This window comes from Bos taurus, chromosome 7 (assembly GCF_002263795.3).
Source record: "Bos taurus isolate L1 Dominette 01449 registration number 42190680 breed Hereford chromosome 7, ARS-UCD2.0, whole genome shotgun sequence".
NCBI lineage: Eukaryota > Metazoa > Chordata > Mammalia > Artiodactyla > Bovidae > Bos > Bos taurus.
Genome location: NC_037334.1, coordinates 56,573,229 through 56,599,595, shown reverse-complemented (window position 1 = coordinate 56,599,595; position 26,367 = coordinate 56,573,229). Strand labels below are relative to the sequence as shown.

At 43.1% G+C, this 26,367-nt stretch overlaps 1 protein-coding gene across 2 annotated transcripts in view; it reads left to right on the top strand.

Moving 5' to 3' along the window:
• The window catches only part of PRELID2 (PRELI domain containing 2), a 584,002-nt gene that overhangs the window by 421,666 nt on the left and 135,969 nt on the right, over positions 1–26,367 (top strand). The gene's annotated exons all lie outside the window — the stretch shown is intronic.

Sequence of the window (26,367 nt, the reverse complement as noted above, 5' to 3'; positions counted from 1 at the left end):
TTCTTTACTGTCTGAGCCACCAGGGAAGCCCACAATTTCTTATTTCTTACCATATTTTTTTTTTCTTTTGAGAGAGTACCAAAAACAGTTATTTTCAAGATCACATTAGAGGAGTGAGGCTCAACTCTAGCTATGCATCAGGATCATATGGAGGTATTTTTTTTTAAAATTACCTTTTCCAGTGTCCAATTCCAGGAGTCAGATTTAATTGTTCTCAGGGGGTCTTGGGTACTGTATTTTTTAATGTTCCCCTGGTAATACCAGTGAGCACCTTGGGCTGAAAACTCCTAAGTCAGCTGTGGATAAGATCAGCTGCATACTTTGAGGGGCTCAGGACAAAATGAAAATGAGAGACCCCCCACCCCTAGTTCAAAAATTATTAAGGATTTCAAGATGGGGACAGCAGATCATTACTACAAGTGTGAGGTCCTAAGCTGGGGACCCAGTGCTACTGAATAGCATGTATGCCCATCAAGCCTGTCCTGGGGATAGCACATTTGGTATAAGAAAGAAGGTCATGCAAATCAAAGGCATAAAGGAATGGTGCCACGAGGACGGATAGAGACTGGGTCAAGTATCCACATGCTCCTTTTCATTCCCAGCTCTCTTGCAGTTATATGAGGCTGTATGATCAGGTCTGGGCAGTGGGAAATGAGTAGAAGTGGTGAAGGGCAGGTCTAAGTTCTCTATGCATTCTCAGAAGCCTCAGTTTGAGATGACAGCATGGCAGGGTGGGTCCCAAGTGAATGTGTGCTGTGGAATTCCCTGATAACTCACATCAGCTGAGTACCATGAACCAGAACTAAATCTGTGTTATACTAAGCCACTGACATCTGTTACTATGGCAGAGTCCAGCCTATTCTGACAAATACATAAAGATGCAAACCAAATGCCATGGGATCTCAGAAGAGTAAATGCTGACTTCTTGCTGTAGGCGTCAGGCAAAGCTTCATGAGGGATGAGACATTTAAAATAGGAAAGATAGGGGAAATAATAAAATAGGAAGGATAGGATTTGCAACTGGAGAGCTGGGAAGACAAAGGTTGTTTCAGTTCCTTGTTATTACTTGCAAAATAACCCCTGAACTTGGTGGTTATGTGTGTGTGCTGTCGTTTCAATTGTGTCTGACTCTTTGCAACCCTATGGACTCTTGCTCGCGAGGCTCCTCTATTCTTTCTAGGCAAGAATAGTGGAGTGGGTTGCTGTGCCCTCCTCCAGGGGATCTTCCTGTCCCAGGAATCGAATCCCTGTCTCTTACATCTGCATTGGCACCACCAGGGAAGTGTTGAACTTGGTGGCTGCCATATAGTATTTTTCATGAGACTATGGGCCAGCTACATGGTTCTACTCTTTTGGGCTAGATTCAGCTCACCCATGCTGGACTCTCTTATGCATCTGTAGACAGTTTTGGGGCTGGCTGGGGGCTGGCTGTTTCAGGTTGGTCTTATTCACATATGGAAGTTGGTGGGCCTTAGATATCCTTCACACGGCCTTTCTCCCTCCAGCAGGCTAGCCCAGGCTTATATAGATGGTGTATATCTGATGGCAGGATACCGGAGGTAGAATGGGAGCAAATGAGGCCTCTTTGAGCCTAGGTCCAAGGTCAGCACATTACCACTTGCACCCCATTCTCTTTATTGCTGGGAGTCACAAAGCCAGGCAAAATTGAAAGGATGGTGAAAGAATCTCCACTTCCTTATCTCATATTTTTGGCATGGGGAAAGTGTTGACTCTTTGTGGAATAACTGTATGAATAATGGACTGGATTGCCTAGATAACAGGTTGTTGTTTTTCTTTTTTGAGCTCAGACCTTAGACTTTACTTCCCTGTCAATACTCTATCATCAGGTCATCTCATCCTGTACTCCAGCTTGTGTATATCTAGCCCAGGTCTCTTCCTTGAGCTTCCTACCATTAAACAAACCACATACCTATGTGATGTCTCGCTTATAGCTCTCCAATAAGCAGGTCACGTTCAATAGGTGTACACCTGGGCTCCTCATGTTCCTTTCCCTGAGATGCTCTCTTCCCACAGTTTTCCCATGTCAGTCAGTGGTAGCTCCATTGTTCCCGCTGCTCAGCCCGTAACACTTTGAGAGCATCTTAATCCTCCTTTCTTTCTCTCATACTTCATGTGTAATCCATGAGCAAATTTTGTCAGCCCTACCTTCTTCATGTGTCCAGAATATAATTACTTCTAGCATTTCTACTATTATCACTTGGTCCAAGTCATCATTTTTTTGCTTTGATTTTTTAAAATAATAGTTATTTATTTGATGTGCTGAATATTAGTTGTGACATGTGGGGTCTTCAGTCTTCATTGCAGCATGCTGAATCAAATTCCCTGACCAGGGATTGAACCCGGGCTCCCTCACTGGGAGCACTGATTCTTAGCCACTGGACCACCAAGGAAGTCCCTGCCTTGATTGTTGCAATAGCCTTTTCTCTTGTCTCCCTGCCTCTGCTCTGACTTCTGCAGTCAATCTTTCACATTTTCCCAGCGTTCTCTTTTCAATATATTAATCATTTAATACTACTTTCTTGTTTAAGATCCTCTAAGAGTTTCCCATCTCCCTGAAAGTAAAAGCCTTTTACAAGGGGCTACAAAGCTCTACAAACTCTTCTATTCCCATTCTGGCCTCATTTCCTATTCCCCTCTTGCTCTTGTTCCCTCAGCTCCAGCCACAGGGCCTCCTCCCTGCCCCTAGAGCACACCTACGTGCACCTGCTCCAAGGTCTTTAGTTTCGTTTTTGCCTCTGCCTGGACCACCCTTTCTCCTGCCAGCTGCATGTCTCACTCTCTTATTTCTTTCAAGATTTTTCTTGTATGTCGCCTTCTTACCAGTGAGAACTTTCTAAACTACTGAATTTAAATAGCAACCCATCCCCATTGAACTCTCTCTACACATCACTCTGTATTTTAATTTTTTCATATCCCTTCCAGTCTTTGACATATTCTGTATTTACCTGTTTATTTTTGTTTATTTAAAGTTATTACTGGAATGTAGTTGCTTTACAATGTTGCATTAGTTTCTGCTGTATAGCAAAGTGAATCAGCTATATGTATACATATATCCGTTCTGTTACCTGTTTGTTTATTATCTGATTCTCCACACTAGACCATAAATTACAAACAGGCAGGGAATTTTTATTTTGTTACTTGTTGTACCTCCAGAACCTAGAAAAGCTTAGAAATATTTTTTCAATCAATGACTAAAATAGAGTCTGAGATTCTTACAATGGATGAGAAATTGGATGAGATAATCTCTAGGTTCAGTTCAGTCGCTTAGTTGTGTAAGACTCTTTGTGACCCCATGAATCACAGCACGCCAGGACTCCCTGTCCATCACCAACTTCCAGAGTTCACTCAAACTCATGTGCATCAAGTTGGTGATGCCATTCAGCCATCTCATCCTCTGTCATCCCCTTTTACTCCTGCTCCCAATCCCTCCTGGCATCAGGGTCTTTTCCAATGAGTCAACTTTTTGCATAAGGTGGCCAAGTATTGGAGTTTCAGCCTCAGCATCAGTCCTTCCAATGAACACCCAGGACTGGTCTCCTGTAGGATGGACTGATTGGATTTCCTTGCAGACCAAGGGACTCACAAGAGTCTTCTCCAGCACCACAGTTCAAATGCATCAATTCTTCGGCGCTCAACTTTCTTCACAGTCCAACTCTCACATCCATACATGACCACTGGAAAAACCATAGCCTTGACTAGACGGACCTTTGTTGGCAAAGTAATGTCTCTGCTTTTGAATATGCTATCTAGGTTGGTCATAACTTTCCTTCCAAGGAGTAACAGTCTTTTAATTACATGTCTGCAATCAACATCTTCAGTAATTTTGGAGCCCCCCAAAATAAAGTCTGCCACTGTTTCTACTGTTTCCCCATCTATTTCCCATGAAGTGATGGGACCGGATGCCATGATCCTAGTTTTCTGCATGTTGAGCTTTAAGCCAACTTTTTCACTCTCCTCTTTCACCTTCATCAAGAGACTCTTTAGTTCTTCTTCACTGTCTGGTGAAGAAGGGTGATGTTACCTGCATATCTGAGGTTATTGCTATTTCTCCTGGCAATCTTGATTCCAGCTTGTGCTTCTTCCAGTGTTTCTCATGATGTACTCTGTATGTAAGTTAAATAAGCAGGGTGACAATATGCAGCCTTGATGTACTCCTTTTCCTATTTGGAACCAGTCTGTTGTTCCATGTCCAGTTCTGACTGTTGCTTCCTGACCTGCTTATAGGTTTCTCAAGAGGCAGGTCAGATGGTCTGGTATTCCCATCTCTTTCAGAATTTTCCACAGTTTATTAGGATCCACACAGTCAAAGGCTTTGGCATAGTCAATAAAGCTGAAATAGATGTTTTTCTGGAACTCTCTTGCTTTTTCCATGATCCAGCAGATGTTGGCAATTTGATCTCTGGTTTCTCTGCCTTTTCTACAACCAGCTTGAATATCAGGAAGTTCACGGTTCAGGTATTGCTGAAGCCTGGCTTGGAGAATTCTGAGCATTACTTTACTAGCGTGTGAGATGAGTGCAATAGTGTGGTAGTTTGAGTATTCTTTGGCATTGCCTTTCTTTGGGATTGGAATGAAAACTGACCTTTTCCAATCCTGTGGCCACTGCTGAGTTTTCCAAATTTGCTGGCATATTGAGTGCAGCACTTTCACAGCATTATCTTTTAGGATTTGAATTAGCTCAACTGTAATTCCATCACCTCTACTAGCTTTGTTCATGGTGATGCTTCCTAAGGCCCACTTGACTTCACATTCCAGGGTGTCTGGCTCTAGGTGGGTGATCACACCATCGTGATTATCTGGGTCGTGAAGGTCTTTTTTGTGCAGTTCTTCTGTGTATTCTTGCCACCTCTTCTTAATATCTTCTGCTTCTGTTAGGTCCATACCATTTCTGTCCTTTATCGAGCCCATCTTTGCATGAAATGTCCCCTTGCTATCTCTAATTTTCTTGAAGAGATTTCTAGTCTTTCCCATTCTGTTGTTTTCCTCTATTTCTTTGCATTGATAGGTGAGGAAGGCTTTCTTATCTCTCCTTGCTATTCTTTGGAACTCTGCATTCAAATGGAAATATCTTTCCTTTTCTCCTTTGCTTTTTGCTTCTCTTCTTTTCACAGCTATTTGTAGGGCCTCCCCAAACAGCCATTTTGCTTTTTTGCATTTCTTTTCCATGGGGATGGTCTTGATCCCTGTCTCCTGTACAATGTCACGAACCTCCATCCGTAGTTCTTCAGGCACTCTATCAGATCTAGTCCCTTAACTGTTTCTCACTTCCACTGTATAATCATAAGGAATTTGATTTAGGTCATACCTGAATGGTCTAGTGGTTTTCTCTACTTTCTTCAATTTAAGTCTGAATTTGGTAGTAAGGAGTTTATGATCTGAGCCACAGTCAGCTCCTGGTCTTGTTTTTGCTGATCTCTAGGTTGCTGCTGCTGCTGCTGCTAAGTCACTTCAGTTGTGTCCGACTCTATGCGACCCCATAGAAGGCAGCCCACCAGGCTTCCCCGTCCCTGGGATTCTCCAGGCAAGAACACTGGAGTGGGTTGCCATTTCCTCCTCCAGTGTATGAAAGTGAAAAGTAAAAGTGAAGTCACTCAGTCGTGTCCGACTCTAGCGACCCCATGGACTGCAGCCTACCAGGCTCCTCCGTCCATGGGGTTTTCCAGGCAAAAGTACTGGAGTGGGGTGTCATGGAGCTCAAATAGCTTATGATGTCAATGGGATAGAAGTTCTATCTGAGATTTATTGGTATCTGGTCCCTTCCAATCTGTTCTCTTTACTAGTGCCTCAATGTGATGATTTTCTTCACTGGTGACTCACTGATGATTTCTATCTCCTTTTCCTCCTAATTAACACCTCTCCTCCTTTAGATTTAGGTGTAAGAATCACATTCTTTAGATTTCTACCCAAATTCTCTTTACACTGTTTCATAGTACCATTCACTATTTCATTATAGCATTTATCACAACCCAAATTTTACATTTATTGCTGTGATTGTTTTCACCATGTTTTCCCCATCCTCAGGCTGTGAGCTCTCTGAGGGCAGGGAGGCTGGCTGGCTCTGTTCATCAGTAAATCCACAGAGTCCAGCACAGGACCTGGTTTATAGCCAACTCTGAATGCCTACTGGGGACTGAATATAAGATCGAAAAAATGAATCTGTCTTACCCAGATTATGCTGTTCTCTGATCATGCTTCTATATGATTAACTCCTGCCCCCAGTTAATTCTAAGGCGGTTGTTCACAAATGTATACCACTTTTAAAACACTGTTTATTACTTTTGCTTTTTTTTTTTTTTCCTGTTTGGTGGTGGTTATTCTTTTCCAGATCCTGGTGTCAAAAAAAAAAAAAAAAAAAAGTTAAGCCTGGGAAAAAGGGTTGAGGAGAGAAGAGAGTCTTACATCTGATTAATGAAAGGACTGTGTCACAGGGGCCTTTTAATAGCATATTACATTACAGGGCAAAATGTCATAGTCAGACATGAGGGTGCTCTGATCCATCCCTGGGCGCTGTTTGTGAGCTTGTCAAAGCTGGGGCTTAGAAATTTTATTGTAAGACAATGTTGCACAGAAGCTCCAATCTTGGCAAGCTCTTCCTGGGAGGCGATGTCATCTGTTAACACCCCAGGAGCAATTAGATTTATTTAACAAAAACTGAATTGTGTTTGTAAACTAGCTTGAAAAAGTCCATGGGGCACATCAAAATTGATTTTAAAGTAGGTCAGAGCTGCTCTGTACCTACCCCGATTATGATATGTAAGCAAGTGAATTCAGTTACTCTGCGATTTGGCTCAGGGGAAAAAAAAATAGCCTCAGTTTTAAGTGAACAGTGAACTGCTTGTCTTTGATTACCTCCAGGTGTGAGATCCTGTAACACCCTCTCAGTCAAAATCCTGGTACCCTAGGTGGGGAGAAAAAGAAGGGTTAGTTGCTCAGTTGTGTCTGACTCTTTGCCACCCCATGGTCTGTCCATGGAATTCTCCAGGCAAGAATACTGGAGTGTGTTGTGTTCCCTTCTCCAGGGGATCTTCCCAACCCAGGGACCAAACTGGGGTCTTCTGTATTGCAGGCAGATTCTTTCCCCCTGGTAGCTCTGAGCTACCTGGTGGAGAGGAGGTGCCTAATTTACTCCTTTTCCTCCCAATCTTCTCTTTTTGCATATTCTTTCTGTCCCAGGTTGTGTATGTAGATTTGGAGCCCTGCACTCAGGAGATCTGACTTCAGATCCTGACTTTGCCACTTACAAGCTATGTATTCTCTGGTGAGTGACTTCACCTGTTTGGGCCTTAACAGAGCAATCACTATAATAGGAAAGACCATATAGGATTTCAAAAGAATTAATAGTAGGTGCAAATCGTTTAGCAATGTACCTGACATACAGATAAAAACATCTTAAATGTTGACTATTGTAATTATTTGAGAGATTTCCTCTGTGTTACACATGAAAAGAAATGAATAATATGGATAATTCCTCCAAGTCAGGCTTTCATGGCTGTATCCACCAGAGTTCGGACCAGAGTCTACAGCTCTTTGACTCTACAATACTTTGGACACTGGATGCGAAGAACTGACACATTGGAAAAGACCCTAATCCTGGGAAAGTTTGAAAGGAGGAGAAGAAGGGGATGGGATGGTTAGATGGCATCACCGACTCGATGGGCATGAGTTTGAGCAAGCTCTGGGGTTGATAATGGATAGGGAAGCCTGGTGTGCTGCTGTCCATGGGGCCGTAAAGAGTTGGATGCAACTGAGTAACTGAACTGAACTACAGCTCTTCAGGTATCTGATTCATCTTAGAACACTTGCCATTCATACCTTTTATAGTGAAATGTTTATTTGTTTATTTATTGGCTGCACTGAGTCTTTGTTGCCCTGTGAGCTTTCTCGAGCAGAGAGCGAGGGCTTCTCTTGGTTGCAGTACACAAGCATCTTGTTGTGGTGGCTTCTCTCGCTATGGAGCGTGGGCTCTGGGGGCGCACAGGCTTCAGTAGCTACAGTTTGTGGGCTCTAAAGCACGGGCTCTTGAGAAACCTGTATGCATGTCAGGAAGCAACAGTTAGAACTGGACATGGAACAACAGACTGGTTCCAAATAGGAAAAGGAGTACGTCAAGGCTGTATATTGTCACTCTGCTTATTTAACTTCTATGCAGAGTACATCATGAGAAACGCTGGGCTGGAAGAAGCACAAGCTGGAATCAAGATTGCTGGGAGAAATATCAATAACCTCAGATATGCAGATGATACCACCCTTATGGCAGAAAGTGAAGAAGAACTAAAAAGCCTCTTGATGAAAGTGAAAGAGGAGAGTGAAAAAGTTGGCTTAAGGCTCAACATTCAGAAAACTAAGATCATGACATCCGGTCCCATCACTTCATGGCAAATAGATGGGGAAACAGTGGCTGACTTTATTTTTTTGAGCTCCAAAATCACTGCAGATGGTGATTGGAGCCTTGAAATTAAAAGACGGTTACTCCTTGGAAGGAAAGTTATGACCAACCTAGACAGCATATTAAAAAGCAGAGACATTACTTTGTCAACAAAGGTCCGTCTAGTCAAGGCTATGGTTTTTCCAGTGGTCATGTATGGATGTGAGAGTTGGACTATAAAGAAAGCTGAGCACTGAAGAATTGATGCTTTTGAACTGTGGTGTTGGAGAAGACTCTTGAAAGTTCCTTGGACTGCAAGGAGATTCCACCAGTCCATTCTAAAGGAGATCAGTCCTGGGTGTTCATTGGAAGGACTGATGTTGAAGCTGAAACTCCAGTACTTTGGCCACCTGATGCGAAGAGCTGACTCATTTGTAAAGACCCTGATGCTGGGAAAAATTAAGGGCAGGAGGAGAAGGGGACGACAGAGGTTGAGATGGTTGGATGGCATCACTGACTCAGTGGACATGGGTTTGGGTGTACTCCAGAAGTTGGTGATGGACAGGGAGGCCTGACGTGCTGCAGTTCATGGGGTCACAAAGAGTCAGACATGACTGAGCAACTGAACTGAACTGAACTGAAAGCATGGGCTCTGTAGTTGCGGTGCATGGGCTTATTTGCTCCACAGCATATGGAATCTTCCTGGACTAGGGATCGAACTTATGTCCCCTGCATTGGCAGGCAGATTCTTATCCATGGTGTCACCAGGGAAGCCCAGAGCACTTGACATTTACCGTGTGGCTGAAAGTTAGTTTTCCTCTGAAAACTCTCCCTCCTCCCTGTTCCCTGTCTTTTCTTCACTAGAACAAAAATCCAGTGTCTGAAGGAAATGTCAGTTGTTTCTATGTTGAATTTGAGGGACAGCTTACTTCTCTCTTAGAGAGCTCAGATGTTTGGGCTGGACGTCACTGAGAGACGTGAGGAGAGCAGAACCAGTCCTGCAGGCAAACCACAGGACAGCTTTAAAGATGGATTTTATTTCCCTTCTCTCATCTGCCAGCTCTCTTAGCTCTGACAGAGGCCTCTTCTTTTCCTCGTAGGATGTTTGGGGAAAATAATCTGTGCATTTAATTCCAAGAGGCAAGGAAGGAGGAGTGGCAGGACTTAAGATGAGCTCAAGATAAAATTATGATAATGATGATGGGGGTGCTGGGTGACTTGCATCTCTCTGTTTCTGGTCTCCAAGAGAAAGCTGGTTGGAGCTGGAAGGCAGGGGTGATTTTTTGAAACCCTTGATGAATAAATGCTGCAAACATCTCAGGTAAAAGAGGAGAAATATCTGACTTGCAAGTCTAGCATATTAGAGATGTGGGTACATCATGTATTCATTCATTCACTCATTCATCAAATACATATTGAAGACCTACTATGTGCCAGCCATTCTTCTAGACATTTGAAACTTCAGTAAATAAAAAGACAAATGAATTTCTTGCCTTCATGGACTGTAGCCCGCCAGGCTCCTCTGTCCATGGGGATACTCCAGGCAAGAATACTGCAATGGCTTGCCATGCCCTCCTCCAGGAGATCTTCCCAACCCAGGGATGGAACACAGGTATCCTGCATTGCAGGTGGATTCTTTACCATCTGAGCCACCAGAGAAGCCCAAGAATACTGGACTGGGTAGCCTATCCCTTCTCCAGGGGATCTTCCCAACCCAGGAATTGAACTGGGGTCTCCTGTATTGCAGGCAGATTCTTTACCAGCTGAGCTACCAGGGAAGCCCCTTGCATTTGTAGAAGAGAAAATAATAACAGTGATAATAATGAATAAATAAAAAAGAGGGTGACTGCAGATCCCAAGGGATTTTATGACAGAGAGATGCTGGAGGATGGGATAAATTTTCAGGAGGCACAAAGGGCTACTTTCAATGGGATGATGATGAAAGGACATCACCTTTGGCTAGATCCAGAGCAACTGAGCAAATGTAAACCAAGATTTTGCAGGAAATAAATATTAGAGAACTTGTTCTCATAAGTAGTTCAATTACATGTGGCCAGATGTGATGAACTGTGGAGAATTCTTTATGTGCCTCTCACCAACCTTGTGAGATAGGTATTTTTGTGGTCATTCCCATTTCTCAGATGGGGAAATTGAGGTGCAGAGAAATAGAACATTATGCACATTATTTCTCATGTCTTTCTTCCTGAAGTCCCTGCACTGTGTGTTGTAATTGTTGGTCCATTCTCTGGTGATGCCACTGCATCCTTCTCCTCGAGGTCTGAGCGTTTTTCCTTCACTTTGGTGTCTGTATTTTGCCCAGTGCAGTGTTGGGCATGCCTGCAATAGTTAGAGGATGAATGAATGCAGGTGCCCAATGTTGTGCGTCAGGGGAAAAGGCAACACTGATACGGAAATCCTTGTCTGTTCAGTCCCAGAGTCTCTGTTCCTTGTGTTATTTTCTTAAAAGACGTCTCTGTGGCTGGTGCTTGAGCTCATGGACCTGTACAGAATGTGCGAAGAAAAAAAGAAGCCATCTTTTTTACATAGGCTGAAGCTTCCAATACATCATACATTTTCACTTTCTGTGTTTGCTCTATTAGTCAGAGTGAATGAGTCCACCACTCAGTCGTGGTAAAGGATGGTGCAGAGGATGTTCTAATGAATTTGTCTGGCTGGCCTTTGGAAATTGCAGGAGTCACAGGTGCCATTGTTGATAGTTAATCCCCTTCAAATCAGAGTGACTGCCATCTACAAGCGAGAGAGTTTGGGACACACATTTCTCTCAGTCCTAGTGCTGTGGTGGTTTAAAGAATTGACCTCGCTCCCAGAAAAGATGCACTGCCCTAATAAAAAGGTTCGAGATGGATGTGGTTCTCCTGGGAGCTAACATCAGCTGCTACAATGATGCAGTCTCTTTAAGAGTTTCTCTTTGGGGTGTGACAGTATCTTGAGGATAGGATCTGGGTCTGAGGGCCTGAGTTTGAATCCTGGATCTCCCACTCATCATTTAAATGACACTGGTCTCTTGTGGGGCTTCAGTTTCTCCATCTGCAAAACAGCCCTAATAACACCCATGTCAGAGGATTGCTGAGAAGATTGGATAAGATGGGACACGGTGATGGGTCAGCATAACACTTGGTGTGTATCAAAGCTGACAGGAAGTTTTTTGACTTTTATCCCCTATTTTCAAGTGAAGATGCTTGTGTCTGGCAGGGAAATTGGGTGGGCATCCCTACCGTGAGACCGGGTATGCTCCCTGCAGGCCACTCATTCTTCCTGGGAGGAGAACCAGGCCAGTGAGTGAGGGGGCCAGCATATAGAAAGCCCTGACAAGACCCCCTGTTTACACTTGCCAGTGCACAGGGGTGAAGCAAGCACTCAAGCATTTGCCCCTTTTAAAGCCACTTTTGAAGCTGTGAGCTTTTCATTATAATCAGAAAAAGAAGAAAGGACTCTCTGGGTTCACCTCAGATAAGCTTTGCTTCCTGGTGACTCCTCACAGTGTCAGGACCTTTGGGGGTTTCTTCCCATTTGCAGCCTCCTGGAAAAGCTCTACTTTCTGGGGAGGATTTTTATAGTGGAAAGAGCATGCGTGGTGCAAGTAAGTGGGTCCAAGTCCCACCTCTGCCACTTAAATCCTAAGGTGAGCCCTCTGGAGTCAGTGCATCTCTGAATTCTAATTTCCCTTCTGCAAAATGGTGGTAATAGCCCCCTTCCTCATAGCATATGGTTTTTGCATGGCCTATCATGGTCATTTTTTAAAAATAATAAATGTCTGTTTAGCCGCACTGGACCTTTGTCACAGCACATGGACTTCTTGTTGTGGAGCGTGGGCTCTAGGGCACTTGGGCTTCAGGGTTGCAGTGCACAGACTTAGTTGCCCCATGGCATGTGAGGTCTTCCCCCAGGATTTAACCCATGTCCCCTGCATTGGCAGGCAGATTCTTGACCACCGGACTACCGGCAAGGTCCAGCATGGTCATTTTGAATCCTTTGTGATTCACTCAGGCATCTTAGAAAGGACTTAAATTCAGGAAGCCTGGATCAGACATCTGGTATCTTCTCAGGCTTTTGTGCCTGTTCCTTTTCACATTTTAATCATCACCACCAGGCATCTTACCTTTGGTCAGACCTACTTATACCTGCCAGACACCACACTAAACCCTTTATATGCTGTCTCATACAGTTCTATCACAGACTCTATTATAATTAGGTACTATGATTCATAATTAATGATAGTACACCCTATGATGCTTATTGCATAGGTGAGGAAGCTGAGGCTTAGAAAGGTGAAGCATTTTCCCCAGGGTCACACAGCTAGTGAGAACTGGAATAGATTCAAAACTAGGAAATCTGCTCCCAAGCACACACTTGGCCACACTGAGCGTTTTAGTTGTCTTTCATGATTTTCCTGGGTCCAGTTCAAATCAAGTCTAAAATGTCTCCTGGCATAAATTCAGTTTTTGCTCTAACTTTAAAGATACATATTTTAGAGATAAACCAGTTCTAAATATTTATAGGTGTACCTTGTCACCTTTCAAACATGAGTGCTTAAGAATCTCTGCTTAGGGCAGATTGTGCTGAGTCTTGATGAATGTAGAGATCAAGTAGCATACAGATTTCTTTATTTTTTCCTGCTCACTTCGAAGCCAGTTTTGCTAGGGCCCCCTGAAAGACCCTGATGCTGGGAAAGATTTAAGGCAAAAGGAGAAGAGGGTGGCAAAGGATAAGATGGTTAGACAGCCTCACTGACTCAATGGGCATGCATTTGGGCAAACTGGGAGATAGTGAAGGACAGGCAAGCCTAGCCTGCTGCAGTCTGTGGGGTGTCAAAGAGTTGACACGACTTAGTGACTGAAAAACACAATGTGAAAGAAAATTGGTGTGTCCCTGGGAAATTCATTTGACCTCTCAGAGACTCTTCAATTCTCATTGTAATTTGGGTCTCTGAGTGTCTTTCCTTTCTTTGGGAGAAAAAGGTTGGGAGAACAGATTTCATCTCTAGCCTGTGGATAGTCCAAAGAAACAAAGCCAGACACTCTCCTCACAGAGTAGGGGATAAAACCAAGCATGTGTGCAAAGGAGAATGAAAAATGTGTGCTATTTTCTGCAGGTTGGAGAGTGATGTATGTTCCTGGGGGTAACCTACTACCTCAGAATTAGTCATTCCCACCTCATGTTCTCTCTGCTCCTTGAAGTGCCTCATTTTAAAAATGTTAGGATTTTTTTCCCCTCTCACTTAACTGTAGGAACATTAAACGCACAACTTTATCAAAATGACATAAGATATATGTTTCTGCCAACAGCAACACGAGAGGATTAACAATTCAAATAGGAACAGGGAAAAGTTCCTTTCAAAAGTTGGGAAGAAGAAAGTTCGATTGGGGATTCTGCTTTTTCCTCAACCTGAAGTGCATTATTACACATTAGGAGTTCTTGGGGTCTTGGTGGAAGAAAAGAAAAAGTTTATGTTAGGAGGGATAAAGTTTTATTTCAAATTATTTTGTTCTGTCTCCTTGTGATCAGGACTAGCTTGAACACAATTGTTGAGTGGACAGTGTCCAGACACCTCAAAAACAATTCTTACTTGCCTAATGGCTGATGCCTGAGTTTGTTCAGAGCTCACATTTCCAACCATTATCAGATCCTCATGTGCATGATACATGCTCATTCGCTTCAGTCGTGTCCAACGCTTTGTGACCCATGGACTGTAGCCCACCAGGGTCCTCTGTCCATGGGATTCTCCAGGCAAGAATACTGGAGTGTGTTGCCATTTCCTTCTCCAGGGGATCGTCCTGATCCAGGGATCAAACCAGCATCTCCTTTGTCTCCTGAATTGGCAGGTGGATTCCTTACCACTGAGCCTCTGGGGAAGCCCCCAGATCCTCACAGTCTAACCTAAAAATGAGACAGAAAGCCAGTTTTCAACAGAATTATGGAAATGAAGGAGAGTATAAGGATATGGAGTCTTCAGAAGATGAGGGGATAGGAGAGAAAAGAGTCTTTTTGTGAGGTTAGTTGTAGCACATCAGAAACATGCATATAGGTGACAAATGGTCTCTTGCACTATTTGGCTGGTAAAGGAAAGCAAGGTATTTATTAGATTCAACTGGAATTTTTTTTTTTTTGAGAAAGAGAAGTTTTAGGATTCTAAATGAAGTAATAGAATCATATTGATCATATGAGGAAAAACAAGTTATTATGTAAAACTTTGATACAGTTTTTAAAATCAATTCTTATTGGAATACAGTTGCTTTAAATGTTGTGTTAGTTTCTGTGTGCATATGTGCTCAGTCACTTCAGTTGTGTCTGACTCTGTAGCCCTATGGACTGTAGCCCACCACCAGGTTCCTCTGTTCATGGGGATTCTCGAGGCAAGAATACTGGAGTGGGTTGCCGTTTCCATCTCCAGTGTTAGTTTCTACTGTAGAGCAAAATGAATCGGCCATACTTATACATCTGTCCCATGCCTTTTGGACTTCATTCCTGTTCAGGTCCCACAGTGCATTAAGTAGAGTTGCCTGTTGTATACTGTATGTTTTCCTTACAAATAATGTATATTACCACATACATGTGGAATCTAGAAAAATGGTACAGTTTATCCTATTTGCAAAGCAGAAATAGAGACATAAGACATAGAGAACAAACGTATGGATACCAAAGGGAAAAGGAGGTGGTGGGAGGAATTGGAAGATTTGAGAATGACACATGGATACTATGGATACTATGTATAAAATAGATAACTAATCAGATATATAGTTTTAGCAGGACATAGGAATTGATCTTCTGATATCTTAAATCTTTCTTGTATGTGATTTCCATGTATTGATGTATTTTCTACAACTCCCTGTTTCCTACCAACTCCTTAATTGGGAGCGCCTTTGACATTGGTTTCTCTAAGCCCCATCTAACCAATCCCATCTAACCAATTCCATCACCACATGAGATGGTAACTAAGGGGATGAGATGGCAGCTAAGGTATTGATGTTAACTACGTTCATAGGATGGGCTCCATCTCCTTAATTTGTTGTTGTTCAATCGCTCAGTCATGTCTGACTCTTTGTGACCCCATGGACTGCAGTAAAGCAGGCTTCCTAGTCCATCACCAACTCCCAGAGCTTGCTCAAACTCATGTCCATTGAGTCGGTGATGCCATCCAACCATATCATCCTCTGTTGTCCCCTTCTCCTCCTACCTTGAATCTTGTCCAGCATCAGGGTCTTTTCTTGGATATTTGTTTTTTTTTTAATATAAATTTATTTATTTTAATTGGAGGCTAATTACTTTATAATACTGTACTGGTTTTGGGTCTTTTCAGTTCATACACTCAGTCATGTCCAACTCTTTGTGACCCCATGGACTGCAGCACTCCAGGCCTCCCTGTCCATTACCATCTCCCAGAGTTCACTCAAACTCACATCCATCGAGTCCATGATGCCATCCAGCCATCTCATCCTCTGTTGTCCCCTTCTCCTCCTGCCCCCAATCCCTCCCAGTATCAGAGTCTTTTCCAATGAGTCAGCTCTTCACATGAGGTGGCCAAAGTACTGGAGTTTCAGCTTCAGCATCATTCCTTCCAAAGAAATCCCAGGGCTGATCTCTTTTAGAATGGATTGGTTGGATCTCCTTGCAGTCCAAGGGACTCTCAAGAGTCTTCTCCAACACCACAGTTTAAAAGCATCAATTCTTCAGTGCTTAGCCTTCTTCACAGTCCAACTCTCACATCCATACATGACAACTGGAAAAACCATAGCCTTGACTAGACGGACCTTTGTTAGCAAAGTAATGTCTCTGCTTTTTAATATGCTATCTAGGTTAGTCATAACTTTACTTCCAAGGAATAAGCATCTTTAATTTCATGGCTGCAATCACAATCTGCAGTGATTTTGGAGCCCCCCAGAACAAAGTTTGACACTGTTTCCACTGTTTCCCCATCTATTTTCCATGAAGTGATGGGACCAGATGCCATAACCTTAGTTTTCTGCATGTTGAGGTGTAAGCCAACTTTTTCACTCTCCTCTTTCACTTTCATCAAGAGGCTTTTGAGTTCCTCTTCACTTTCTGCCATAAGGGTGGTGTCATCTGCATATCTGAGTTTGTTGATATTTCTCCCAGTAATATTGATTTCAGCTTGTGCTTCTTCCAGCTCAGCGTTTCTCATGATGTACTCTGCATATAAGTTAAATAAGCAGGGTGACAATATACAGCCTTGATGTACTCCTTTTCCTATTTGGAACCAGTCTGTTGTTCCATGTCCAGTTTGAACTGTTGCTTCCTGACCTGCATATGGGTTTCTCAAGAGGCAGGTCAGGTGGTCTGGTATTCCCATCTCTTTCAGAACTTTTCCACAGTTTATTGTGATCCACACAGTCAAAGAATTTGGCGTAGTCAATAAAGCAGAAATAGATGTTTTTCTGGAACTCTCTTGCTTTTTCGATGATCCAGTGGATATTGGCAATTTGATCTCTGGTTCCTCTGCCTTTTATACAACCAGCTTGAACATCTGGAAGTTCATGGTTCATGTATTGCTAAAGCCTGGCTTGGAGAATTCTGAGCATTACTTTACTAGCATGTGAGATGAGTGCAATAGTGTGGTAGTTTGAGCATTCTTTGGCATTGCCTTTCTTTGGGATTCAAATGAAAACTGTCCTTTTCCAGTCCTGTGGCCACTGCTGAGTTTTCCAAATTTGCTGGCATATTGAGTACAGCACTTTCACAGCATCATCTTTCAGGATTTGAAATAGCTCAATTGGAATTCCATCACCTCCACTAGCTCTGTTCATAGTGATGCTTTCTAAGGCCCACTTGACTTCACATTCTAGGATGTCTGGCTCTAGGTGAGTGATCACACCATCATGATTATCTGGGTCGTGAAGATCTTTTTTTGTGCAGTTCTTCTGTATATTCTTGCCACTTCTTCTTAATATCTTCTGCTTCTGTTAGGTCCATACCATTTCTATCCTTTATCGAGCCCATCTTTGCATGAAATATTCCCTTGGTATCTCTAATTTTCTTGAAGAGATCTCTAGTCTTTCCCATTTTGTTGTTTTCCTCTATTTCTTTGCATTGATCCCTGAGAAAGGTTTTCTTATGTCTTCTTGCTATTCTTTGGAACTCTGCGTTCAGATGCTTATATCTTTCCCTTTCTCCTTTGCTTTTGCTTCTTTCTTTTCACAGCTATTTGTAAGGCCTCCCCACACAGCCATTTTGCTTTCTTGCATTTCTTTTCCCTGGGGATGGTCTTGATCCCTGTCTCCTGTACAATGTCACGAACCTCCATCCATAGTTCATCAGGTACTCTATCATATCTAGTCCCTTAAATCTATTTCTCACTTCCATTGTATAATCATAAGGGCTTTGATTTAGTTCATACCTGAATGGTCTAGTTATTTTCCCTATTTTCTTCAATTTAAGTCTGAATTTGGCCATAAAGAGTTCATGGTCTGAGCCACAGTCAGCTCCCAGTCTTGATTTTGCTGACTGTATAGAGCTTCTCCATCTTTGGCTGCAAAGAATAGAATCAATCTGATTTCGGTGTTGACCACCTGGTGATGTCCATGTGTAGTCTTCTCTCCATCACCAACTCCAAGAGTTTACTCAAACTTATGTCCACTGAGTCAGTGATGCCATCCAACCACCTCATCCTCTATCATCCCCTTCTCCTCCCGCCTTCAATTTTCCCAGCATCAGGGTCTTTTCAAATGAGTTGGCTCTTCGTAAAAGAAGGCCAAAGTATTGGAGCTTCAGCTTCAGCATTGGTCCTTCCAATGAATATTCAGGATTTATTTCCTTTAGGATTGACTGGTTTGATCTCTTTGAAGTTCAAGGGACTCTCAAGAGTCTTCTCCAACACCACAGTTCAAAAACGTTAATTCTTTGGCGCTCAGCCTTCTTTATGGTCCAACTCTCACATCTATACATGACTACTGGTAAAACCATAGCTTTGAATATACAGACCTTTGTTGGCAAAATGATGTTTCTGCTTTTAGATAGCTCCGTCTACGTTTGGCATAACTTTTCTTGCAAGAAGTAAGGATGTTTTAATTCCATGGGTTCAGTCACCATCTGCAGTGATTTTGGAGACCAAGAAAATAGTCTGTCACTGTTTCCATTGCTTCCCCATCTATTTGCTATAAGGTGATGGAACTGGATGCCATGATCTTTTTTTTTTGAATGCTGAGTTTTAAGGCAGTTTTTTTTTTTTTCCCCACTGTCCTCTTTCATTGCCTTTGAGAAGGTCTTTAGATCCTCTTCACTTTCTGCTATAAAGATGGTGTCATCTGCATATCTGAGGTCATTGCTGTTTCCCCCAGAAATCTTGATTCCAGCTTGTGCTTCATCCAGCTGGCATTTCGCATACTCTGCGTATACGCAGAGTATATAACTTATATCCTCTGCATATAAGTTAAACAAGCAGGGTGACAATATACAGCCTTGACGTACTCCTTTTCCAGTTTGGAAACAGTTTGTTTTTCCATGTCCAATTCTAACTGTTGCTTCTTGACCTGCATACAGATTTTCAGGAGGCAGGTCAGGTGATCTGATATTCCCATTTCTTTAAGAATTTTCCACAGTTTGTGGTGATCCACACAGTCAAAAGCTTTAGTGTAGTCAATGAAGCAGACGTAGATATTTTTCCGGAATTCTCTTGCATTTCCTATTGTCCAATGAATGTTTGCAATTTGATCTCTGGATTTCTAAATCCAGCTTGAACATCTGGAAGTTCCTGATTCACATACTGCTGAAGCCTAGCTTGAAGGATTTTGAGCATTACTTTGCTAGCATGTGAGATGAGTGCCATTGTGTGGTAGTTTGAACATTCCTTGGCATTGCCTTTCTTTGGGATTGGAATGAAAACTGATCTTTTGCAGTCCCATGGCCACTGCTGAGTTTTCCAAATTTGCTGGTGTATTGAGTACAGCACTTTAGCAGCATCATCTTATAGGATTTGAAATAACTCAGCTGAAATTTCATCACCTCCACTAGCTTTGTTCATAGTGATGCTTCCTAAGGCCCACTTGACTTCACACTGTAGGACATCTGGCTCTAGATGAGTGATCACACCATCGTGGTTATCTGGGTCATTAAATTCTTTTTTTGTATAGTTCTTCTGTGTATTCTTGCCACCTCTTAATATCTTCTGCTTCTGTTAGGTCCATACAATCTCTGTCCTTTATTGTGCCCATCTTTGCATGAAATATTCCCTTGGTATCTCTAATTTTCTTGAAGAGATAGCTTGTATTTTCTATTCTATTATTTTCCTCTATTTCTTTGCTTTGTTCACTTATGAAGGTTTTCTTATCTCTCCTTGCTGTTCTTTGGGACTCTGCATTCAGATGTGTAAATCTTTTCTTTTCTCCATTACCTTTCACTTCTCTTCTTTTCTCAGCTATTTGTAAGGCCTCCTCAGATAACCACTTTGCCTTTTTGCATTCCTTTTTCTTGAGGATGGTTTTGATCACCACCTCCTGTGAGGGAAAAGGCCCCTCAGGGGAAGAGGACAAAAGTGTTGAACTCTACCCAGTAATGGTATTTTGGTGACTTGAGAGGAGGGGTAAGTCTGCGTACACTCTGGTGTTGGCCACTTGGATTAACCCTCCCCTTCTCCAACTGTTCTTCAGGGCAGGACAGTCTCCCACTTGCTGTGTGGACCCCAGGCATTGCTGTTGGAATTTATGGTCTTTGTACTCACTGCTGCTTTTTTCATAAAACATATTTCTGTAAGATCTTCTCAGGACTATTTCCTTCCTGAGATTCAGAGCTGAGCTCAGATGTCACCTCTTGAGAAAGGTTTTCTTTTATCACACTATCTAAACAGCTGTCTGGAGAAGGCAATGGCACCCCACTCCAGTACTCTTGCCTGGAAAATCCCATGGACTAGGAGCCTGGGAGGCTGCAGTCAATGGGGTCACAGAGTCGGACACGACTGAGCGACTTCACTTTCCCTTTTCACTTTCATGCACTGGAGAAGGAAATGGCAACCCACTCCAGTGTTCTTGCCTGGAGAATCCGAGGGACGGGGGAGCCTGGTGGGCTGCCGTCTATGGGGTCCCACAGAGTTGGACACGACTGAAGCGATTTAGCAGCAGCAACAGCAGCAAACAGCCACAGTCCCCTCAATCACTGCCATGTTCATCTTGTCTGTTTTCTTCATCACTCTCCGACATAATCTTGTTTATCTGTTTACTTGACTATTACATGTTTCTCCCATGTTGCATACAAACTCTGTGTGAATAGGAACATTGTTTATAGCATATCCTCAAAACTCAGAAAAGTGCTGGTTTCACAGTGGGAACAGGGTGAGTATATGTTGCATTAGTGAACAAACCCAGAGTCCTGTGGTCACAACTTAAAAATAAACACTGAAGAGGGCACCAAATGGCACCTGTATTTTCCTTTTTTTTTTTGGTGGTGGAGAGTGGAAGGTTGGCAGAGCTAACTGAGGCTTTATTCTGAAAAAGACCCTTGAAATGCCTTTTTTAAATTGAGGGCATGGGCAAGAAGGGGAACCCCAGAGCATTGACACTCCCCAGGGTGGGCTGAGGACCAGGGCTGAGCCTCAAGTCTCCCATTCCAAGGCTCCCCTGCTCAGCTTCTTCTGCAGGAGCGAGCGAGTAGGAAGCTGGGAGGGGCCACAGGAACCTTTCACTTGAAGAGGATGTCAGATAACTCAGACACCAGCTTCCCATCACAGGTCTCACTCTTCTTCACAGCCACAGCCTTGGAGAAACTTTGAGGCTGAAGGAGCCAGAGTCCTTGCTGTAAATGGCACATAGCTTAACTCGGCTTCCCCTGGGAGCAGAAACAAGGGAGAGACCGATGTGCAGTTAGTTTATTTAGGAATGTGATTCTAGGGAGAAGGCATGAGAGATCGGGAAATGAAGACAGGAAAGGTGGGAAGGCCATTAAAAAGTTTTCTTATTGATTTAGGTACTGTTACCAGTCAATTGATTCTGAGAGCTTCTGAGGAGCTTGATGAAACAGGCCTCAGAATTGTTCATCTAAAAAAAGAAAGAAGACTAATGATATATTAGCCACCATGACCCATTCTGTGGTCAGGGGGTATCCCATGGACTTTAACTCTCTTACACTTTTGGGTGTTACATAAATGAGTGCCCAGTGGTTCCCTGAGGGATGCCCAGGGCAGGAAGTACTGACTGACATGAAGAACTGTCAGATAACACCATTTGAAGCTAGTTGAAGCCGGTGTAGAAATGGTCAATGCAATCATGGCTGGAAAAAAAGAGTGGTCCCAAGAGGCTTTAATCACTGCATAGCAGATGACTACAGATCATTTCAAATTCTAGCCCATTTAAGAAGTAAATGGTTCATTCAGTTCCTTATTTCACCAATCATCACCTCACAGTTTTATCTTATTCAGCCAATGGATTGGGCATGATGTATCTTTCAAGGTTAATTTCCTAATACTCACACTCCCCACCACACCTCCATTTGGTGATTCTGAGCTAGTCTCTCTGCTTTGGCTCTCTCAGGACATGAAAATGCAGTTCCCTCTTCTCTCAAGCCGAACCCTGACACTGAATTAAATTTCAGAGACAGATTTTCAGGTGAAGAAGCATAGCTTCATTGCTTTGCCACGCAAAGGGGACCTCAGTGGGGTAATGCCCTCAAAACTGACCTGGAAGGGGTAGTGATGAGTTTTATAGTAATGGTTAAAGGGGAGGGTGTGATCAGCTCATAGAAATTCTTCTGATTGGTTGGTGGTGAGGTCATTGGGATTCAAGGGATTAGATTTGATAGAGTGCCTGAAGAACTATGGACAGGTTCCTGACATTGTACAGGAGGCAGTGATCAAGACAATCCCCATGAAAAAGGCGAAATCATTGTCTGAGGAGGCCTTACAAATAGCTGTGAATAGAAGAGAAGTGAAAGGCAAAGGAGAAAAGGAAATATATACCCATTTGAACGCAGAGTTCCAAAGAATAGCAAGGAGAGATAAGAAAGTCTTCCTCAGTGATCAATGCAAAGAAATAGACAAAAACAATAGAATGGGAAAGACCAGATCATTGAAAAAACTAGAGAGTTCCAGAAAAACATCTGCTTTATTGAGTACATCAAAGCCTTTGGCTGTGTGGATCACTACAAATTGTGGAAAAGTCTGAAAGAGATGGAGATACCAGACCACCTGAGCTGCCTCCTGAGAAATCTGTATTCAGGCCAAGAAGCAACAGTTTGAATTGGACATAGAACAACAGACTGGTTCCAAATCAGGAAAGGAGTACATCAAGGCCATATATTATCACCTTGTTTATTTAACTTATATGCAGAGTACACTGTGAGAAATGCTGGACTGGATGAAGCACAAGCTGGAATCAAGATTGCCGGGAGAAATATCAATAACCTCAGATATGCAGATACTGCTGCTGCTGTGGCTAAGTCGCTTCAGTAGTGTCTGACTCTGTGCAACCACATAGACAGCAGCCCACCAGGCTTCTCTGTCCCTGGGATTCTCCAAGCAAGAATACTGGAGTGGGTTTCCATTTCCTTCTCCAATGCATGAAAGTGAAAAGTGAAAGTGAAGTTGCTCAGTTGTATCTGACTCTTAGCAACCCCATGGACTATAGTCTAGCAGGCTCCTCTGTCCTTGAGATTCTCCAGGCAAGAATGCTGGAGGGGGTCACCATTTCCTTCTCCCAATATGCAGATGACACCACCCTTACAGCAGAAAGCAAAGAAGAACTAAAGAGCCTCTAGATGAAAGTGAAAGAGGAGAGTGAAAAAGTTGGCTTAGAACTCAACATTCAGAAAACTAATATGGCAACTGGCCCCATCATTTCGTGGCAAATAGATGGGAAAAACAATGGAAACAGTGACAGACTGTTTTTTTGGTCTCCAAAATCACTGCAGATGGTGACTGCAGCCATGAAATTAAAAGACTCTTACTCCTTGGAAGAAAAGTTATGACCAACCTAGATAGCATATTGAAAAGCAGAGACATTACTTTGGCAACAAAGGTCCATCTAGTCAAAGCTATGGTTTTTTTCAGTAGTCATGTATGGATGTGAGAGTTGGACTATAAAGAAAGCTGAGCTCCAAAGAATTAATGCTTTTGAACTGTGGTGTTAGAGAAGACTCTTGAGAGTAGTTTGGACTGCAGGGAGATCCAACCAGTCCATCCTAAAGGAAATCAATCCTGAATATTCATTGGAAGGACTGATGCTTAAGCTGAAGCTCCAATACTTTGGCCACCTGATTTGAAGAACTGACTCCTTGGAAGAGACCCTGATGCTGGGCAAGATTGAAGGCAGGAGAGAAGGGGACAACAGAGGATGAGATGGTTGGATGGCATCACCGACTCAATGGAGATGAGTTTTTGTAAGCTCCAGGAGTTGGTGATGGATAGGGAGTCCTTGGGTGCTGCAGTCCACGGGGTCACAAAGAGTTGGACATGACTGAGTGGCTGAAATGAACTGTGAGAGACCCAGGAATGCAGGCTTGTGACTTCCTAAAGGCCCTTACAAAAAAAGTGCAGGTGGGTGTCTTGTTTTTTCTCTCTTTTCCTGTCTTTTTTCCTGGGGTCTTTCCTGAGTTTTGTGGGTGGCTAGTTATTTGGCAGAAAATGGGGCAGAGCAGTACAGAGGAGCTTGCTGAAGTCTTGTCAAAACAGGTGTGGGTTCAACAGTCTGAAGGCAAATCGTGAGGAGGCAAAATGCCGTATATTTTGACACTGCAGTTTATTGAGTAAAGGCTTTTTTCTTCCCACCTTCCCCCCCCCTACCCCCACCTAGATACATGATAAATGAAATAACCTCTTCCTTCTGGTCCCACAGTGGTCAGTGCGATAACCATTTCTTGACAGCAAGCAATGTGCTATTTCTTTTGGTGTGTGTTTTGTCGAAATATGTTTCCCTAGGAGATTCTCCTGAGTCTCAGATTTTTATTTTGAGGGTATTTTTGCTGATATCCCTAATTCTATCTGAAGTGTCTGAACTCGCCTGAGGGCCTTAGGACTGTGTGAGAGGGAAAATGGATGCTTTATGGATCTTGGTCTCTGAGGGGCTATTGGAGCTGAGATCCAATAACATCTCATGTTTCCCACTCAAAACCACCGTTACAACTTCACTTTCAGGATGGGGTCTGACTCGTTAGTCTGCAGATGCTCTGGTCTTAGAGATAAATATTAAAGATAGCACTGGATTCTTGTTCCAGTTGCTCCCTAGTGTCCTCAGGATAAGGTCCAGATGCTTTTCTGTGTATAAATTCTTTCATTTTTAACTTTTCTTTACTTGTGTAGCCTTAAGTCTCATTCATATTCCCTTTGTGCTCTGGCCTTAGCTGGACCACTTGGATTTTCTCAAATTTCCTATGTTCCTTCGTACTTCTGAACATTTTCTTCTCTTCACCTGGATAATTCATCCCCATCTCCCAACTGACGTTATTGATTCTCTGATATGACTTTTCCTTTTGCACCTTGCTTCTAACTTTAATTCTTTTGTTTCAACAAGGAGGTTCAGGGTGCTTTTCTTTGAGCAAGTATCTTAGCCATCTGCTTAGAAATGAGTCAAGAATGAAAGAAGGCTCTAGCTTTATAGCCGCTATGTAAGTTTTAAGTAATGAAAGTCTCAAATTTCTTCTAGTTCGGTGGTTAGTAGACATTTACTGTAAAGGGCCAGAGAGTAAGTATTTTAAGCTTTGTAGGTGCAGTAGTGTCTGTCATTTTTTTTTTTTTTTTTAAAGTTTTATAGGCTGTGGTACTCATTTGGTCCACAGGCTAGAGTTTACTGACCCCTGAGACTCTGGTTACTAGTATTGTCAATGATAAAGCATCAAAATTTCCCAAGTCTCCTGTGATACTGTGAAGGACAAATATTTCTGCTGAACAATGAGACATCATTTTCCGGCCCAATTATCTGATAAGTCCTGGTAGCTAGGACATTGGTTATTTCATGATGTTTGAGAGGAAATTGGGAAATTATCTTATATAACCTTTGTAAAAGATTGCTTTTTTGAACTACTTTTAAGAGGTCATATAACATCTACCTATGAGGTTAATGGACATCATGTGGTCAGTATATCTACCCCTGTGTTCTGGAATGGTTTCTGCTTTTGCTTTCTTACTTTGGCCCTGTGCTGTGCTGTGCTTAGTCACTCAGTCACGTCCAACTCTTTGTGACCCCATGAGCTGTAGGCCACCATGCTCCTCTGTCCATGGAAATTCTCCAGGGAAGAATACTGGAGTGGGTTGCCATGCCCTCCTCCAGGGGATCTTCCCAACCCAGGGATCAAACCCAGGTCTTCTGCCTTGCAGGTGGATTCTGACCCACCAGGGAAGCCCAAGAATACTGGAGTGGGTAGCCTATCCCTTCTTCAGGGGACCTTCTCAACCCAGGAATTGAACCAGGGTCTCCTGCATTGCAGGTGAGTTCTTTACCAGCTGAGCTACCAGGGAAGCCCCACTCGGGCCCTAGGAAACCAAAACTATGAAGGCAAGTGGGAAAGGGAGGTCTTTAGCAGCAGAGGAGGTGGTCATGGAGGCTCGTCATGTTGTAGAGCTGTGACCAAGATGATGAGCCTGTCAGAGAATGTCAGCACTGAGAGGTGACTGAGGGACCATCTGGGTAGAGAAAGTGGAGACCAAGTTTTAGAGTAAGGAAATGGCTGGGCTGGACCTGAAGTCCAGGCTCCAAAACTTCCATCCCTGAGTTCTTTGCACCTCACTTTGTTGCCTCGTGGCCACCTTAAATAGTGTAGGCGCTCTTACTCTGTTGGGTGGATGTTCACTGCTTGAGTACAAATGCCTTGTCTGGTTTCCCAACAAATGCAATGCTGCAGTCTCCCCACAGCAGGCTTGACCCAAAGTCAGCCTGCTGTTCTCCCACATGGAGAAAAGCTTCCCTGATACTTGTCCTGAAAGAGTGGACCTTGCCAAGCGGTGTGTTCCCTGTGAAGACTGACAGCCAGGCTGTGGTTCTGAAATAAAAAATCCACAGATGGCGAGTCATAGCATTGGCCTTTTCTCC